This window comes from Pseudophryne corroboree, chromosome 2, assembly GCF_028390025.1.
Source record: "Pseudophryne corroboree isolate aPseCor3 chromosome 2, aPseCor3.hap2, whole genome shotgun sequence".
Taxonomy (NCBI): domain Eukaryota; kingdom Metazoa; phylum Chordata; class Amphibia; order Anura; family Myobatrachidae; genus Pseudophryne; species Pseudophryne corroboree.
Window position 1 is genome coordinate 225,284,036 of NC_086445.1, and position 20,296 is coordinate 225,304,331.

Genomic DNA, 20,296 nt, shown 5'->3' on the forward strand with positions numbered 1-20,296 from the left:
ATGGCAAACAGGGCAGGAGAGAGGGGGCATCCCTGTCTGGTGCCCCGTGTCAAAGGGAAGGAGGAGGAAATGTAGCCGTTCACCAGGACCCTGGCGCGTGGATTCTGGTATAACAATTTGATCCATTGTATAAAGTTTGGGCCAAAGCCCATGTTCCTCATGACTCCCCACAGGTAGGGCCACTCAACGCTGTCAAATGCCTTGGCCGCATCCAATGAGACCACAGCCGCGTCCGAGGGGAAGTCATGAGGAGCCTGCAAAATAGTGTACAGCCTGCGCAAGTTAATGGATGTGGATTTCCCAGGCATGAAGCCGGTTTGATCCGGATGAATTATAGATTCAATTACTAGGTTGAGCCAGACCGCAAGAATTTTCGCCAGGATCTTGGCATCGGTGCGAATAAGGGAGATCGGCCTGTAGGACTCCAAAAGTTTAGGGTCCTTACCAGGCTTTGGAAGCATTATGAGAATAGCCTCGGACATTGAGGGAGGAAGGCAATTAGCGGCAAACATATCAACATACGTGTCAAGCAGCTGAGGACCAAAGAACTCAATGTATTGTTTATATAGTTCCGTGGGAATACCGTCACTACCCGGGGATTTCCCACTAGGAGACACCTCCACCGCCGATGTCACCTCCTCCAGGGTCAGAGGCGCGTCCAAGGCGTCCCTAGCCTCAGGGGAGAGTTTAGAAAGGGGTATATTTGTCAGGTACAGGTCTAAGTCCTCCATGGAGCATGTCAGTCGACTATCATATACCTCCCTAAAGTAACGGAGGAACATCTGTGCGATGTCAGGGGTGTTATCTACCGTGGAGCCGTCGGGGCCAAGTAGCTGCGCTATCGTGGTCCCAGGTTGGTCATAATGCACTAAGTGGGCCAGCAAACTACCTGGTCTGTCCGCCTGCATGTAGATATTAGTGGCCCTAAACAAGAGGGAGCGTGCATTTTTGTCTGAAAGGTGAGCCAGCCAGGGCTCCTGAGCCACCAGCCAGCGGGCCTTCACCGCAGGGGTACCCTCAGTCAGGTATCGTGTCTCCAGGTCCCTACACTCAGTCTCAAGCTGTCTTTCCGTCGCCCTGCGAGCCACCTTGCAGGCAGCAATTTTGCTAATCAATGTACCGCGCAAATACGCTTTGAATGCATCCCAAAAAACCGGGGCCGGGGCCGTGCCCGCATTATCCACGAAAAATCCCTCCCATGTGGGCGCTAAATCCGGGCAATCGCCCAGCTGGGCCAGCCAAGATGGATGCAACCGCCAATGTGACTGTCCCCTCTGACAGTCCCCATCCAATGACAGCACCAGGGGTGAATGGTCGGACACCCCCCGTGCCTCATAACGGACATCCGTCACGCCAGGCAGAAGCTCAGGTGAGACCAGGGCCAGGTCGATTCTGGAAAAGGAGCCATGTGTACCCGAATAACAGGAGTATTGCCGAAGGGTAGGGTTCCAAATCCTCCAGGCATCTACCCACTGCATACTATCTAGAAAATCTGCAAATTTAGATCTAGATGAAATCAAGTCACCCCCCGCCCCTTGATCCCGAGGAGCCCTCCATCTGTCCAAAGAGGCATCCAACACAGTGTTGAAGTCCCCCAGGCAGATGACAGGGGTGTGGGGGGAGGAGGCAACAAATGAGGCGGCCTTTTGCAGGACATCATATGAAAACGGGGGGGAACATACACAGACAATAGGAAAAAATTACGTGAAAACAGTTTACATTCTAGGAACACGTATCTACCATGTGGATCTGTATATTTACCCTGATCATCTCAATCTGTACAGTCCTCTTTATCATTACCGACACCCCTCGGGAATAAGAGGAGTGCGAGGAATGATACGCCCACCCCACCCAAGGCCTGCGGAGCGACAACAGCCTATTCCCCTCCAAGTCGGTTTCACTTAAACAAATGATATCCGGGCCATATTTCTTGATCATTTTAAATACTAAGGATCGCTTAACTTTGTTGTTGATGCCCCGGACATTCCACGCCAAGATTTTTAAGGGAGGCATGTCGGCCAAGGTATCAACAGGGGCACAACACTCCTAGCAACCGCCCGTCCACCCGGTGCTCCGCTCACGTAATCATGTCGTCCGCAGGCCCCGGACCCCGAGCCGAACCCCAGAAAACAGTTCAACCCCACCACACCCTCTGAATAACAAGTATATAGGCTTCGTAAATTCAAAACATATAATAGAAAAACTGCTGAGAGGCCAACAACGGCCCCCAAACATCCCCCCACCCCGAATACCTCCCCGAATTGTGGCATACCCATATCCCTAACCAAACTCTAGCCCTGGAGATCCCAAAGCCTACGGCAACACTGTACTAGGCGTACAGATCAAAACAACCCCAATGCAAAACCTTTATACGTTTATAAGTTTATATCACTTCTCAGCAAAGTCCAGAACCACTAAACGAGAGGAAGCTCCCTGGACTTATACTTGCGGAATGTAGGCCCATAGAGGAGGGCGACCCGATGTCAGTCTGGAGCCAGCTGGCGGACCCCAGGAGCATATCTGTCCAACCAGGAAGCCACTTCCCTTGGCGAGCTGAAGAATTTGGTCTCCCCGTCCGCCACCACACGCAACCTGGAGGGGAACAGCATCGAGTAGGGTAGATTCAGGTCACGAAGACGTCGCTTAATGGGAAGAAACTGGGCCCGGTCTTTTTGAACGTCCGCTGCAAAGTCCGGAAATGCCGACACCCGGATTCCATTCCGGATCTGGGGGCCCTTCACGCTTCCCAGGTGCAGGACAGAGTCCCGATCCTTGTAGTGCAGGAATTTTGCTATAAAAGTTTGTGGCGGGGCGCCTGGGGGTAAAGGCCGGAAGGGCAAACGGTGAGCCCGCTCCACTGCAAACTGGGAGGTAAAGGATTCAGCGCCATATACCTCTTTTAGCCAGGACTCCAGGAAATCTTCGGGGTGTGCCCCCTCTTCCTTTTCGGGGAGGCCCACGAATCTCACGTTATTTCTGCTGAGTCTGCCCTCCATATCCAGGAGTTTGGTTTGCAACGTCGTGACTTGTTGTGTAACTGCAGACACCGATCGTTGTAAAGGGCCGCTGAGGTCCTCCAAGTTGGAGACCCTTGTCTCGGTTTCGCCCACCCTCTCCCGTACTCGCTGGACGTCCTGTCGCAGCAGTGATAAATCACACTGCACCTTCTCCATTTTGTCCGACAGACGTTGTTCACTGGCCGCTATGGCCTCCAGGACCTGCTGGATGGAAGGAGCAGATGGCTGTGTATTCACCCTTGAGTCGGCCCCGGCCGAGGGATCCATTCTGGCAGGGGGGGAGAGCTTAGGAGATGACTGCGTCGACTGGGTTGCAGGCTGTCGAGCAAACTTCTCCAATTTAGCCGCGGCCGCACTCTGGCCGCCCCTCACCATAGTATCAAGGCCCAGCAATACTCAGAGTCCCGATATTCAGTGTCAAGAAGTATAGCAGTGGGTGGTGAATGCAGTATCAACAGCACGTCAGGCACTGGGATAACCTGCTGTTATATTGAAGGGAGAAGGGGGGACCAGGGGAGTCCAGTAGTATATATATATATCCAGTGTATGGTATTCCAAAAGCAAAAGCAAAAAGCAGGGCAGCTGGGACCAGTTCAAATCCTCCAGCCCAGTATAATCTTCACACACACTGCACCCTGTAGTGAGGAGAGACACAGGAAGCTGCAAGTAAAATGGCCGCCCAGCACACTGATTTCCCCTTCTTCCCTCCCTGCACCAGCCTTCAGGGGAGCAGGATTATGTATGTGTGGAGCCCTGGGGGTGCAGGAGTGGGGTGCCGCTGGCCGCCTCGGGTGCGCGATCGCGCACATGCGCCCGGCGGAGCTCTAAAACTGAGGCCGGGGACTGGATTGCGGCCTAGGCCCGGAGTCCGGACGGCCGCTGGCGCGAGCCGGGAGCGCTCGCACAGGTCAATAACGGTGCCTGCCGCTTCCCCAGTGCCGCCAGACAGGAGAGGAGTCCAGGGGAGACCACAAAAAAGAGCCCCAGGATTGTTTCAGGATCAATATCCAGGGAGCTCCTCGATCCTGCTGCCTAGTCCCTTGCCGCCGTGGCCACGCCCCCATCTTTTCTACTCTTTAGTTGTTTTTCTAGGTGAGGGTGGTGATACTCGGTACGGGTACTCCGATACTCGGTACGGGTAATGTTGCTCTTACTGATGACTGGCCCATCCCTTGCAGACCGAACCTCTGCATCACTTTCAGGCAGCAGATAGAACAGAGACCCCAGTATTTTATAGGTAAGTTGGAGAGAGATAAAGTGGAGAGAGAAAATATACCAAACAATCAGATCCTAACTATTATTTTTCAATTAAAGCCTGTAACATAACCATTAGAAACTGGTTGGTTAGTAGTTTATCTCTCTACACTTTATATCTCTCCAGTCTGTGATAAATCTCTCTTCCAAGATCAGTGGCCAATATGTCATGCGGTGGAAGGAGGTGAGTGAGCTGACAGGTCCCGAGCAACTCTGTTAGCATCGGGTGTCTTTATTTTTGCTGAAAATGCATATTATTCGCATCGCTATGTGAATAAGATGCACAGGCAGACTCTGCTGATTAAAATAATTGGGGTCATTCCGAGTTGTTCGCTCGCAAGCGGATCTTAGCAGATTTGCTCATGCTAAGCCGCCGCCTACTGGGAGTGAATCTTAGCATTTTAAAATTGCGAACGATGTATTCGCAATATTGCGATTACACACCTCGTAGCAGTTTCTGAGTAGCTCCAGACTTACTCGGCTTCTGCGATCAGTTCAGTGCTTGTCGTTCCTGGTTTGACGTCACAAACACACCCAGCGTTCGCCCAGACACTTCCCCGTTTCTCCGGCCACTCCTGCGTTTTTTCCGGAAACGGTAGCGTTTTTTCCCACACGCCCATAAAACGGCCTGTTTCCGCCCAGTAACACCCATTTCCTGTCAATCACATTACGATCGCCAGAACGAAGAAAAAGCCGTGAATAAAATCCTAAGTGCATAGCAAATTTACTTGGCGCAGTCGCAGTGCGGACATTGCGCATGCGCATTAAGCAGAAAATCGCTGCGATGCGAAGATTTTTACCGAGCGAACAACTCGGAATGACCCCCAATATTCTGATACACTGAAGCTGTATCTGCACTCGAAATGCTATGTTACAGTGTTATCTAGCATTTCATATGCAGTCACAGTGAAAGACGCTTGGTGCTACCAATGCGCAGATGTGTTTTCTAGGTTACGGAACTGCTAATAATAGCAAGTAAAGCTGCCCCCCAGAAAAGATGACAGACGTCCACCAGAAGCCATCGCAAAGCCTTCCACAACTGTGTACTCACATGCAGCACCAATGCAATAATGAAAAACATTGACTTTTGGGGTTGACCTATGGCTACGCAGACTGGCTGCAGGCTGCAGCAGTAGCAACACTGGCACCATATTTCTCTAAGTACATGATGGCAGCTGAAGGCAGAAGCACACCTCGAAAACGGAAATGTCATGTCTGCGATTATGCCGACACTCCCATGTTAATTCCCCAAATGGTCCCTTCCTATCAATCACTCTGCGTATAAAATGTCAGTGCGAGCGTAATCACAAAGGGTTCTAGGCACATGCACAGTGCGATCGCGGCACATGCACTGTCTGCTGATAATCGCTCGACATTGTGGGGGTCATTCCGAGTTGATCGCTCGCTAGCAGTTTTTAGCAGCCATGCAAACGCTATGCCGCCGCCCTCTGGAAGTGTATTTTAGCTTAGTAGAAATGCAAACAAAAGGATCGCAGAGCGGCTACAAAAAAAAATTGTGCAGTTTCAGAGTAGCTCCAGACCTACTCAGCGCTTGCGATCACTTCAGACTGTTCAGTTCCGGATTTGATGTCACAAACACGCCCTGCGTTCTCCCAGCCACGCCTGCGTTTTTCCTGGCATGCCTGCGTTTTTCCGATCACTTCCTGAAAATGGTCAGTTAACACCCAGAAACGCCCCCTTCATGTCAATCACTCTGCAGCGGACATTGCAAATGAAAAGCCTCGATAGATCTTGTGTAAAACTACATTGGCTGTTGTGAAAGTACGCATGCGCAGAAGTGCAGCTATTTCATTTAATCGATGCGCTGCGTACATTTTTATCTAGCGATCAACTCAGAATGACCCCCTGTGTACAAACATGAATGAGGCTCTGGGGCTCGATTGTAGCTTGAGATTGGTCTTCCTGAACACCCTCCATGGTTTTTTAAGTGGAACTGCAAGAGGAACAGAGGATTCATGTAGTTGTGGCACAGGGGGAGGTGCACAATAGTAACATTTTTCGTAGATAGTAATGCAGTTTTAATGGTAAATATTAATGCACTTTACTTGTAAACTAGCCATGTTACGCAGAATGAAGACAGCCTGTTTAACAAGAATTTTGGTAGCTTTAAGGTAGTTTAGAAAATCTTTATTCGCTATTAAGTCAATGAGTGCCATATAAATAGATTTTTAATAGTATTCACTTTGCAGTAACTTTTGCTGCGGCAGTGAAGCAGTTGTCCTTTGTTTGGGCTGTAAATGTAATGTACTCTAGCAAATGACTGATTTTCTGTGGTTAATTGTAGTACCTGTAATCAGGATACAATGGCTCAGTGGTAATGAAACTGAAAACCATAAAGCCATTCTCCTTGTGATATTTACTTTTCAGTGTTTTATTTGATGTCCAGGTTCGTCCTTGTGCAGTGTCATGTATCTCTGAGAACTTGAATGTGAAGCTACCCTCATGCACCAAGACCATCGTATGACCACATCTGGCTAGTCATTTGGTGCATTGGTTGCTTTTCTCAATTGCAAGAGGCACAATGTTCATAGCCAACCAACTACAATGCAGTCTAATGATGTCTGTTGTGTCAGAAATACATGAACATATCATCTTGTCTAGAGAACAAAAAGGTTATTTCAGGGGCAAACGCAGGATTTAGTAAGGGGGGTTTCCACGTGTAGTGTGCGCATATATTAAGTTGCCCGGTGCCTTCCGATGTAAATTTAAAGTAGATTGCAATGACGATGGCACTCAAGGTCATACAAGAAACGTGATATTAAATGTTTCTACGTTTTGGTTTTATTAAAAAACTATCTTCAGGAATCCAAACAGTGAAAAGGTTTAACCTTAAATGTGTATGTGTATATATATATATATATATATGTCCAAAGTCAGCCGGCACTCTCAATCAAAGCAGCTTCCTCCGGTGCCCGAATAGGTGAACAGATATGCATCCAATAAAAACGGCACTCAGAGATAATATAATGAAAAGCTGGATGTATTAACGTTTCGGAGCAGCAAGCCCCGTCCTCAGAATAACCGCAGAAACATAGAGAAGCAAACAAACTTACCCACTTAAATACCCCACCGTGTACCCTCGGTCCCGTCGTCTCCCGCTTCCATCACCGCGTCTCGTTCCACCAGCTGCAGCCGTCACGTCATATCCGGGGACAGGGCTGGCGGTTGTCTAGGGAACGCGTACATGCGTTCCACCTAGATCCTGCGCTGTGCTCCACGGCTCCTGCACGTGGGGAGGGGCATGGTTGTGGAGGAGACTGCAAGGAAATAGAAGGAATAGACGGGCCATGGCTAAAATCAAAACATTAACAAAAATAAACAGACAGATATATAATATAAACAAAAAACACAGTGTATATACATAAAACAAGACTCTAAAGGGAACCTGGAGACAACGATGATTGGCAGAAACTCCTGATATGCAACCTACACATCCCACGTTAAGCTATCTAGTACAGGGAAAGTTATATCACTACAATAAAGGATACACAATTAGGCTAGTGAGTTCCAGTTAATTTTCTCATTAAGACCCCCAGGCGATGTAGTCCCTAATCTAGTAATCCAACGGGCTTCTTTAATCAATAGGGTTTTGGCTCGATCCCCCCCACGAAGTGAGAGAGGGACATGATCAATCATAAAGTAGCGAAGGGAGTCTAAGGAATGGCCTAACTGTTTGAAATGTTTGGCGACCGGCTGGTCAACCTGTTTCCCCTCCAAGATAAATTTAATGGCTGACCTATGGGCAGCCATTCGTTCAGAGAATTTTCGAATGGTTTGTCCCACATAATAGAGTCCACACTGACAAATAATAGTATACACCACATACGTGGAGGTACAAGTGAGGACAAATCTGATGTCATATTTCTTCTCTTTGCAGTGGGGGTGTTGGAAGGCTTTACAGTTAAACATAAAGTTACAAGTAGTACAACCAGTGCACCGGTAACATCCCGGGGCTTTGTAATGTACATTGGGAATTTTAGGGGTTCCCATACCTGTGATGTCAGTTTTGACTACCCTGTCTCGGATGTTTCTCCCTCGTCGAAAGGCCATCATAGGAGCGGACTGGTGAAGTCCTTTAAGATCGGGGTCAGTGGCCACTATGGGCCATAATGCCCGAGTGGCCCTTCTCATGATGGGGTTGGAGGTGGAAAACTCACAAGGGAATGGAATTTTTTGTTTATTGGGCTTCCCTACAGGTTCTAAAAGTCTCTGTCTGGGCATCTGCAAAACTTCAGTCTTATATGACTGTAGCAAGTCATTATCATATCTCCGGGCCAAAAACTTGACAATCAGAGAATCAATTTCCGTGGTTAAAACCAGCGGGTCACTGACAATGCGTGCAATACGCATCATCTGTGAACGAGGAAGGCCGTTTTTAAGGGGCTCAGGGTGGTGACTGGAAGCTAAAAGCAGGGTGTTGCGATCAGTGGGCTTATGGAACACATTAGTGATCAAACGGCCATGATCCACTTTAATAGCAACATCCAGAAAATATGCTTCACTGGTGCTGCATGAAAAGGTGAATTTGATGGGGGAGTCCCTACGGTTGATATCTGACATCAAATTCCTAAAAGTACCTTCCCCACCCGTCCAAAGTAGAAAAATATCATCTATATAGCGACAATACATTAAAATATTGTCGCCAATATCATGATTATTAAAGAACAACTCATTCTCCTGAATAAACATGTAAATATTGGCATACGATGGGACCACTGGGGACCCCATCGCACACCCCCTGAGTTGTAAGAAGAACTGTCCATCAAACAGAAAGTAGTTCCGACGGAGTGTCAGTTCAAGCAAAATAAGAAACAGATCATGATCAAACACCTCAACTGGAAGATGTAAATTAAGAAATGCAGATACCGCTGCCATGCCCTCAGAATGGGGGATCGCAGTGTATAAGCTGCACACATCTAGACAGCAGAGTAGTGTCCCTTCCGGGAGTTGTCCAAGTCCCTGGAGTTTTAACAGGAAGGAAGTAGTGTCTTTCAGAAATGTTGATTGTAGACCTAACAGCGGTTGCAGAATTGAGTCAAGAAACTGGGCCACCGATCTGTAGAGAGACTCAGGGGCCGAAATAATCGGTCTACCAGGCGGTTTGGAATTATGTTTATGCAATTTCGGCAGGGTGTAGAGTACTGGGACTCTAGGAAATCGAATAGATAGAGCTTTCTGCATCTTGGGTGGTAACTTGCCCTCCAGTACTGCTGTGTTCAAAATACCGTCCAATTCTTTTTGATATTGTGAGGTAGGATCTGACACCAACTTCCGATATACATCCATGTCTGTCAGTTGTGCATATATTTCTGCTTTGTAATCATCTAGGTTGAGAGTCACAATAGCTCCGCCCTTATCTGCAGGCCTAATCACTATGTCATCATAGGACCCTAATGCGGTGAGGGCTTTGGACTCTTCTCTAGAGAGATTGAATTTTATTTTGGCCGGAGCCGCAGTAAATTTGATAATAGACTCATCAAGGAGCCGATGAAAAGCTTTCAACGAGGCATTCGTGGAATAAGGATCATAAGATGATCTAGAGGATCTTTTGAGAAGCGATGAGAAGATAGAAGTATCAGGGGATTCCAACTTGTCCTGAAACTGTTCTTTTAGACGAAGTCTCCGAGAGAATGCATGAAGATCCCTGTTCCAATTAAAGGGGTCGTACAAGTTGGTTGGTACAAAACTCAGTCCTTTATTGAGAACCGCAAGCTCAGTGGTGCTTAGCACCCGACTGGAAAGATTGAAGATCAACATTTCTTGCGTTGTGTTACGGCCTTTACCCCTTTTGTTCTGGCCACCCCTGCGGGTGGTAGTGATCTTATAGGGGTTGCGGCTTTCCGTGAAGTGCCTTCTAAAGGGATGGAAGCATCCTCCGTTTCTGAGGTGGCAAATTCACTCTCAGAACTTGATTTCTGAGGGCCTTCCCTTCGGTTTGATTTACGGAACCAGGGTCTTCTCATACGTTGAGGTCGCCTGCCCGAATCAGTGGGAGTTCCTCCGGCTAGCCACCGGTACACTTGGTTGTCCTCATAGTCGGTATCCACCGTTAGTTTCTTATTCCTTTTAAATTTCAGGAGATCACGTTTGTATTGTATGCATTGGTTTTCTAGTTTCAGGATCCATTCCTGAGAACGATCCTCTTCCAGGGTTTTCAAATAGTCCTTTTCAAAAGAGACAATCTTAGTTCTGGTGTTAGACAACTCCTTATTGGCCTCATCGATCACTAAGATCATCAGATCAAAGGCGCACTTATTGAGTATCGCGATCCAGCGGCGGACAAAGTCCGGGTTGTTCCGTCCGATAGTCGGGACATTGTGTACTCGGAACCCACGTGGTATTTTGTGCTCGCGATAGTAGTCAGATAAAGTGCTGCCGTGGAGGGAAAAATCTATTTCTCTGCGTTTTAACTTCCAGATCTGGTGATACAAAGTCTCTGGATCCAGGGATCTGTCAGTAAGTATGTCAGTTTCTTTAGACAGAATTGATGCAATTTCAGCCTCAGAGAAGCTGAAAGTTTCTCCAGTGTCATTGATGACCAGGTTGTGACATCCCAGAGGTTCCTGTGATGCCGACATCGTGTCTCCAACTACCTCTAAAACATACACCGACACACCAGTGGTAAAAAAGTGAATCCCCCAAGTAGGGTCACTAAAGGGTGCAGAGTGTCCGCAGAAACTCCTTAGTAGAAGAAATATAAATACAGGTGCCCAGCAACGGGTGCTAACAGCTAGCACAATAATACATGTCCAAAGTCAGCTGGCACTCTCAATCAAAGCAGCTTCCTCCGGTGCCCGAATAGGTGAACAGATATGCATCCAATAAAAACGGCACTCAGAGATAATATAATGAAAAGCTGGATGTATTAACGTTTCGGAGCAGCAAGCCCCGTCCTCAGAATAACCACAGAAACATAGAGAAGCAAACAAACTTACCCACTTAAATACCCCACCGTGTACCCTCGGTCCCGTCGTCTCCCGCTTCCATCACCGCCTCTCGTTCCACCAGCTGCAGCCGTCACGTCATATCCGGGGGCAGGGCTGGCGGTTGTCTAGGGAACGCGTACGTGCGTTCCACCTAGATCCTGCGCTGCGCTCCACGGCTCCTGCACGTGGGGAGGGGCATGGTTGTGGAGGAGACTGCAAGGAAATAGAAGGAATAGACGGGCCATGGCTAAAATCAAAACATTAACAAAAATAAACAGACAGATTTTTCCCTCCCCGGCAGCACTTTATCTGACTACTATCGTGAGCACAAAATACCACGTGGGTTCCGAGTACGCAATGTCCCGACTATCGGACGGAACAACCCGGACTTTGTCCGCCGCTGGATCGCGATACTCAATAAGTGCGCCTTTGATCTGATGATCTTAGTGATCGATGAGGCCAATAAGGAGTTGTCTAACACCAGAACTAAGATTGTCTCTTTTGAAAAGGACTATTTGAAAACCCTGGAAGAGGATCGTTCTCAGGAATGGATCCTGAAGCTAGAAACTAGAAAACCAATGCATACAATACAAACGTGATCTCCTGAAATTTAAAAGGAATAAGAAACTAACGGTGGATACCGACTATGAGGACAACCAAGTGTACCGGTGGCTAGCCGGAGGAACTCCCACTGATTCGGGCAGGCGACCTCAACGTATGAGAAGACCCTGGTTCCGTAAATCAAACCGAAGGGAAGGCCCTCAGAAATCAAGTTCTGAGAGTGAATTTGCCACCTCAGAAACGGAGGATGCTTCCATCCCTTTAGAAGGGACTTCACGGAAAGCCGCAACCCCTATAAGATCACTACCACCCGCAGGGGTGGCCAGAACAAAAGGGGTAAGGGCCGTAACACAACGCAAGAAATGTTGATCTTCAATCTTTCCAGTCGGGTGCTAAGCACCACTGAGCTTGCGGTTCTCAATAAAGGACTGAGTTTTGTACCAACCAACTTGTACGACCCCTTTAATTGGAACAGGGATCTTCATGCATTCTCTCGGAGACTTCGTCTAAAAGAATAGTTTCAGGACAAGTTGGAATCCCCTGATACTTCTATCTTCTCATGGCTTCTCAAAAGATCCTCTAGATCATCTTATGATCCTTATTCCACGAATGCCTCGTTGAAAGCTTTTCATCGGCTCCTTGATGAGTCTATTATCAAATTTACTGCGGCTCCGGCCAAAATAAAATTCAATCTCTCTAGAGAAGAGTCCAAAGCCCTCACCGCATTAGGGTCCTATGATGACATAGTGATTAGGCCTGCAGATAAGGGCGGAGCTATTGTGATTCTCAACCTAGATGATTACAAAGCAGAAATATATGCACAACTGACAGACATGGATGTATATCGGAAGATGGTGTCAGATCCTACCTCACAATATCAAAAAGAATTGGACGGTATTTTGAATACAGCAGTACTGGAGGGCAAGTTACCACCCAAGATGCAGAAAGCTCTATCTATTCGATTTCCTAGAGTCCCAGTGCTCTACACCCTGCCGAAATTGCATAAACATAGTTCCAAACCGCCTGGCAGACCGATTATTTCGGCCCCTGAGTCTCTCTACAGATCGGTGGCCCAGTTTCTTGACTCAATTCTGCAACCGCTGTTAGGTCTACAATCAACATTTCTGAAAAACACTACTTCCTTCCTGTTAAAACTCCAGGGACTTGGACAACTCCCGGAAGGGACACTACTCTGCTGTCTAGATGTGTGCAGCTTATACACTGCGATCCCCCATTCTGAGGGCATGGCAGCGGTATCTGCATTTCTTAATTTACATCTTCCAGTTGAGGTGTTTGATCATGATCTGTTTCTTATTTTGCTTGAACTGACACTCCGTCGGAACTACTTTCTGTTTGACGGACAGTTCTTCTTACAACTCAGGGGGTGTGCGATGGGGTCCCCAGTGGCCCCATCGTATGCCAATATTTACATGTTTATTCAGGAGAATGAGTTGTTCTTTAATAATCATGATATTGGCGACAATATTTTAATGTATTGTCGCTATATAGATGATATTTTTCTACTTTGGACGGGTGGGGAAAGTACTTTTAGGAATTTGATGTCAGATATCAACCGTAGGGACTCCCCCATCAAATTCACCTTTTCATGCAGCACCAGTGAAGCACATTTTCTGGATGTTGCTATTAAAGTGGATCATGGCCGTTTGATCACTAATGTGTTCCATAAGCCCACTGATCGCAACACCCTGCTTTTAGCTTCCAGTCACCACCCTGAGCCCCTTAAAAACGGCCTTCCTCGTTCACAGATGATGCGTATTGCACGCATTGTCAGTGACCCGCTGGTTTTAACCACGGAAATTGATTCTCTGATTGTCAAGTTTTTAGCCCGGGGATATGATAATGACTTGCTACAGTCATATAAGACTGAAGTTTTGCAGATGCCCAGACAGAGACTTTTAGAACCTGTAGGGAAGCCCAATAAACAAAAAATTCCATTCCCTTGTGAGTTTTCCACCTCCAACCCCATCATGAGAAGGGCCACTCGGGCATTATGGCCCATAGTGGCCACTGACCCCGATCTTAAAGGACTTCACCAGTCCGCTCCTATGATGGCCTTCCATCATCCGAGACAGGGTAGTCAAAACTGACATCACAGGTATGGGAACCCCTAAAATTCCCAATGTACATTACAAAGCCCCGGGATGTTACCGGTGCACTGGTTGTACTACTTGTAACTTTATGTTTAACTGTAAAGCCTTCCAACACCCCCACTGCAAAGAGAAGAAATATGACATCAGATTTGTCCTCACTTGTACCTCCACGTATGTGGTGTATATTATTATTTGTCCGTGTGGACTCTATTATGTGGGACAAACCATTCGAAAATTCTCTGAACGAATGGCTGCCCATAGGTCAGCCATTAAACTTATCTTGGAGGGGAAACAGGTTGACCAGCCGGTCGCCAAACATTTCAAACAGTTAGGCCATTCCTTAGACTCCCTTCGCTACTTTATGATTGATCATGTCCCTCTCTCACTTCGTGGGGGGGATCGAGCCAAAACCCTATTGATTAAAGAAGCCCGTTGGATTACTAGATTAGGGACTACATCGCCTGGGGGTCTTAATGAGAAAATTAACTGGAACTCACTAGCCTAATTGTGTATCCTTTATTGTAGTGATATAACTTTCCCTGTACTAGATAGCTTAACGTGGGATGTGTAGGTTGCATATCAGGAGTTTCTGCCAATCATCGTTGTCTCCAGGTTCCCTTTAGAGTCTTGTTTTATGTATATACACTGTGTTTTTTGTTTATATTATATATCTGTCTGTTTATTTTTGTTAATGTTTTGATTTTAGCCATGGCCCGTCTATTCCTTCTATTTCCTTGCAGTCTCCTCCACAACCATGCCCCTCCCCACGTGCAGGAGCCGTGGAGCACAGCGCAGGATCTAGGTGGAACGCATGTACGCGTTCCCTAGACAACCGCCAGCCCTGCCCCCGGATATGACGTGACGGCTGCAGCTGGTGGAACGAGACGCGGTGATGGAAGCGGGAGACGACGGGACCGAGGGTACACGGTGGGGTATTTAAGTGGGTAAGTTTGTTTGCTTCTCTATGTTTCTGTGGTTATTCTGAGGACGGGGCTTGCTGCTCCGAAACGTTAATACATCCAGCTTTTCATTATATTATCTCTGAGTGCCGTTTTTATTGGATGCATATATATATATATATATATATATATATATATATATACATATTGACTTGTGTATATATATATATATATATATGTGTATGTGTATATATATATATATGTATTTACTGAGTATATATACTTACATAGAGCACACATATTAATTTATACATACAAACACACATACACACACACACACACACAAACATGCACGCACACACACACACACACACACACACACACACACACACACACACACACACACACACACGTGCTGGGACTAGGAGGCGGGAGCAGATGGACGGCAGTGTGTGTGAGGACGGAGGGAGCTGCTGTGGCTCAGTATGTACAGCCAGCAGCTCCCCCCCCCCTGGACACTCATGGTTCTCTGCTCTATGCTGCAGCAGCAGCTACAGTAAGTGGTCGCTTTCGCGCCTTTTACTGAGACGGAGACACTGCTGTTTCCGTCTCAAAAATAAAAAAATTGTCTCATCGGGGGGTTTCCAGGTACTCGGAACCCCCCATCCCTGCGTGTGCCACTGTTATTTGGCAGATAGCTGCAATGTTGCTGGCAAAATTTCAATAAAACTAGATGCATATGGGTTCGGTATTTAATGCCAGTGGTAGGGATGCCGGCAGTCACATGACCGACACCGCATCCCCGACAATGACCGACACCGGTATCCCAAAAATGAAGAACCTGACTGAGGATGGTGTAAATATTTGTTCCGTTCCCTACCCTAACCCTCCGAGAAGGGGAGGGTTGACTATGGCTAACCCTCTGGCTACAGCTAACCATTGGCTAACCACCCCCCTGACCCTAACACTACAACTCCGTGGGCCCTAACCCATACCCAGGAGCGCCGACAGCTAGGCTGGACCCTTCTAATGGAAGTTGTGACCAGGTCCCCTCCTATGTCCAATTTGGTAGGCGGTGGGGGGGGGCAGGTGCGATCACCTCCCCACCGCACATAGGAGAGAGGCTGACTGCTGTCTCTCTCCCTAGCCCAACACACAGCAATGGAAATGGGGGAAAGAGAGGGAGTGGCAGTGGGACCCAGGCCCCTGCAATGCACCCATGCCTGGGTAAAGAGTACCCGCTCCCCCCCCCTCTCGACGCCACTGCCGGTAGCCCGATACTCACCTTTGGGATGTCGGCTGTCGGTGTTCCAGCACAGGTCTCCTGAGTGGTATCTGGATTCCGGCGTCGGAATGCTGAACACATCCTGCCCATATAGGGCCTGATATTCACAGATGCAATTTTCTTTGCTGTGCAATAGCGAAAATATGCTAATGACTCCGATGCCCTCTTGTGCTTAGATGCGCCCATTGCCAGCATCTCACATCCACCATTTACAGTACATACATAATAAGAAACATCAGACACACATTGGTTGCCCATCAAACTGCTGTACAGTAAATCTATGCTGTCTGAGACATAGGGGGAGATGTACTAAGCAGTGAAAAGAGTGGAGAAGTGCACCAGTGGAAAAGTTGCCCATGGCAACTAATCAGCTGCTCTGTATAATTTTATAGTATGCAAATTATAAATGTTACTTCAATACTGCTTGGTTGCCATGGTAAACTTATCTACTGGTTCACTTCTCCACTATTTTCACTGCTTAGTACATCTCCCCCATAGTGGCTCTCCTAAGTGGCTGATTTTGGCACTCCCAGAAAATGGTCCCAATGTGCCTGTGTGGTTATAGCCACTCCCTGTTACCAGAGCCGTAACTACATGTGTGCAAAGTGTGTATTGCACACAGCGCACTTGTACTTGGAGCGCATTGTGCGTCTTGTCCCCAATTGGCCGCCCTTGAGATGATAGCAGGCAGCGCTGATTTCTAGTACCGCGTGTCCTGCCGGGGAAAAGGCTCACAGTGGGAGGTGTCTGTGTCCCATGCAGTGCCAGGTATGAAAGCGGCGGTGGCCGTGAACTGCCGCTGTATGAGGACGGCGGGGGGTGGCCACGTCCTGCCACTGTGTGAGGATGGTGGGGGAATGGTAGCAGCAGAGGGGTAATGTATCTCTCCTGGCAGTGCCCTGTGTGACAACAGACTTCTCCCTCCTGCTCCCCCGACCGCTGTGCAGAGCTGACAGTCTCCCTCCCTATCTTCCAGGTGATAGCCTGCTGTAATGTGTAAAAATAGGGACTCTGCTGCTGTAATGTGTAAAATGAGGGACTCTGCTGCTGTTATGTTTACGCTCTGGTGTTTACCTCCTTTGATCATTTGGCCATTGTGGTCAGGTGTTCTATATCTTTACATTTAGTGAGGTGTAGTCGTGGTGTAAAGGATAGAGTGTGATTCCTGATTAATACAAAAAAAAAAAAAAAAATACTGAGCAACATTCCCAAACAGGTCATTTCAACTTTAAACTTGTAATTTAATTTGCATGGTCTGGACATGGCTATTAATAATAGATGCACAGACAAAATTCTTAAAGCTATGTGTGCAAATGCTAGGAGCTTAGGAGACAAAATTCCAGAGCTAATTGCGATAATGACAAGGGATAACCTGGATCTTGTGGCAATTACAGAGTCATGGTGCAATGAGAATCATGACTGGGACATAGTTATACCAGGATACAATTTATTTAGGAAGAATAGAATAGGAAGAATAGGAGGAGGGGCAGCACTGTATGTGAAAAAAGTATAAATGCTACTTTAATACAAAATATTGAAGCCAAAACTGAGGCCCTTCGGGTCACCATAGAAACTGGGGAGAAGGACATTATTCGCATTGGGGTGATCTATAGACCACCAGGCCAGGGGCAGGATTTGTACAAGAACCTGTTGTTGGACATCACTAAAATGACTTTAATGGGAGAAGTCCTAATCATGGGAGACTTTAATTTACCTGATGTAAATTGTGAGGGGTCTTTTGCAAGTTCAGCTACAAGTGGCAAATTTCTACATTCCTTACAGGGAGCTTCTCTCAAGCAATTGGTGAGGGAGCCCACTCGCAAAGACTCAATATTAGATTTAATTCTTACAAATGGTGATAGGATATCCGACATATATGTGGGTGAGCACCTGGGATCCAGTGATCATCAAGCAGTATGGTTTAGTATAAAGACAGGATCCAACTCCTGTCACACAAAAACAAAGGTGTTGGATTTTAGAAATGCCGACTTTGCAAAAATGGGGAGATGTTTAAGTGATTCACTGGCAGACTGGAGGAACTTGGAAGGAGTGCAGGAGAGGTGGGAAAAACTGAAAAGTGCAATACTAAGTGCAACAGACCTTTGTATCAAAAGGGTTAGGAAAAGCACCAAGAAAAGGAAGCCAGTGTGGTTCACAAAAGAAGTATCAACTAGTGTGAAAGCAAAAAAGATGACTTTTAGGAAATACAAACAGACTCAAAATAATAACGACAAAGAGGTGTATCTTGACAGACGGAAGGATGCTAAGAAAGTGATCAGACGTGCAAAGGCAGAAGCTGAGGAGAAAATGGCCCAGTCAGTAGATAAAGGGGGCAAAACTTTTTTTTAAGTATATAAGTGAAAGGAGAAAATCAAATGGAGGAATAATAAGACTTAAGACAGAGAGTGAGCATTTGGTGGAGGGAGACAAGGCAATAGCAAATCACCTAAATAATTATTTTTGCTCAGTATTTACTACAGAAGAAGGGATGGGGCCACAGTTAAATTGCAAGGACATTCATAAAGATAAGGTAGATGAAAGTACATTTACAGAGGAGAAGGTCCTAACAGAACTTTCAAAACTAAAAGTGGATAAATCAATGGGACCAGATGGGATACACACAAGCATACTCAGAGCTAAAAGATGTGCTGGTTACACCTTTAACAGAATTATTTAACCAGTCACTAAATACAGGTGCCATTCAAGAGGACTGGAAAAGAGCAAATGTAGTTCCACTGCACAAAAGTGGAAGCAAGGAAGAAGCAAGTAACTACAAACCAGTAAGCCTTACATCAGTAGTAGGGAAAGTAATGGAAAAATTATTAAAAGAAAGAGTTGTGGAATATCTTAAATCAAACAACTTACAGGATCCAAAACAGCATGGATTTACTGGTGGGAGATCATGCCAAACAAATCCTATTGACTTTTTTGACTCTGTGATGAAAATAATAGCTCAAGGGGGAGCTGTAGATGTAGCATATCTAGACTTTAGTAAGGCACTTGACACTATCCCACATCGCAGACTGCTAAATAAACTTGAAAGCGTCGGGGTGCATTATAAAACAGTTATATGGATAAGAACCTGGTTGCAGGATAGGAAACAGACAGTTGTAGTTAATGGAGTGCAATCTTTGGAGGGAAATGTTACCAGTGGAGTACCCCAGGGATCTGTACTTGGTCCAGTTCTCTTTAATATCTTTGTTGGTGACATTGCAAACGGTATTGAAGGGAAGGTATGCCTTTTTGCAGATGATACTAAGACATGCAACAGGGTAGACACACCGGGAGGGGTAAAACAAATGATTGATGACCTAGGTAGGCTTGAGAAATGGTCAAGAATGTGGCAAGTACAGTTTAATGCTAAAAAAATGTAAAATCATGCACTTGGGTCTCAAAAACCCAAAGGCTAAATATAGTATCAAGGGTACTATAATGGAAACTACTGAGTAAGAAAGGGATTTAGGAGTCACTATTTCAAGTGACTTGAAGGCATGAAAGCAATGCAACAAAGCAATGAGAAAGGCAAGTCAGAAGCTTGGTTGCATAGGGAGAGGAATCAGTAGCAGGAAAAAAGAAGTGATAATGCCACTGTATAGGTCATTGGTACGGCCCCATCTAGAATACTGTATCAAGTTCTGGAGACCATATCTCCAGAAGGATATAAATACATTAGAGAGTGTACAAAGAAGTGCAACTAAAATGGTGCATGGCCTACATTACAAAACTTACCCGGAGAGGCTAAAAGATCTTAACATGTATAGTTTAGAGGAGAGAAGGGAAAGGAAAGCGGGGACATGATAGAAACTTTCAAATATATCAAGGGTCTTAACAAAGTTCAGGAGGGAAACATTCTGTTATGCACACCAGTGCCTGCAGGAAAGTACTGGTGTCAGGACTGTTATGCACTCCAGTGCCTGCAGGAATGTACTGGTGTTTGAACTGTTATGCAAAACAAATGGACTCACAGACAGACTAGGGAATATGACATAACGTACACAGAAGGTGGTAGGGTAACAAAATACACACAACGTGAACAGAGAAGCCCAGAGGCTAAGGAACTGGGTATCTCCCTTGTATTAGAACTGCTCAGATGTGAAAAGCAAGATGTTGTGTTTTAATACATAGAAAACCCGAAATGCTGTTGCTAAGGGCAACAGCAAAACCCTAAAGGGTTACCAACGGGTGTGGCAGTAAACTCTTTGGTCAGAGATGGAATGATAGA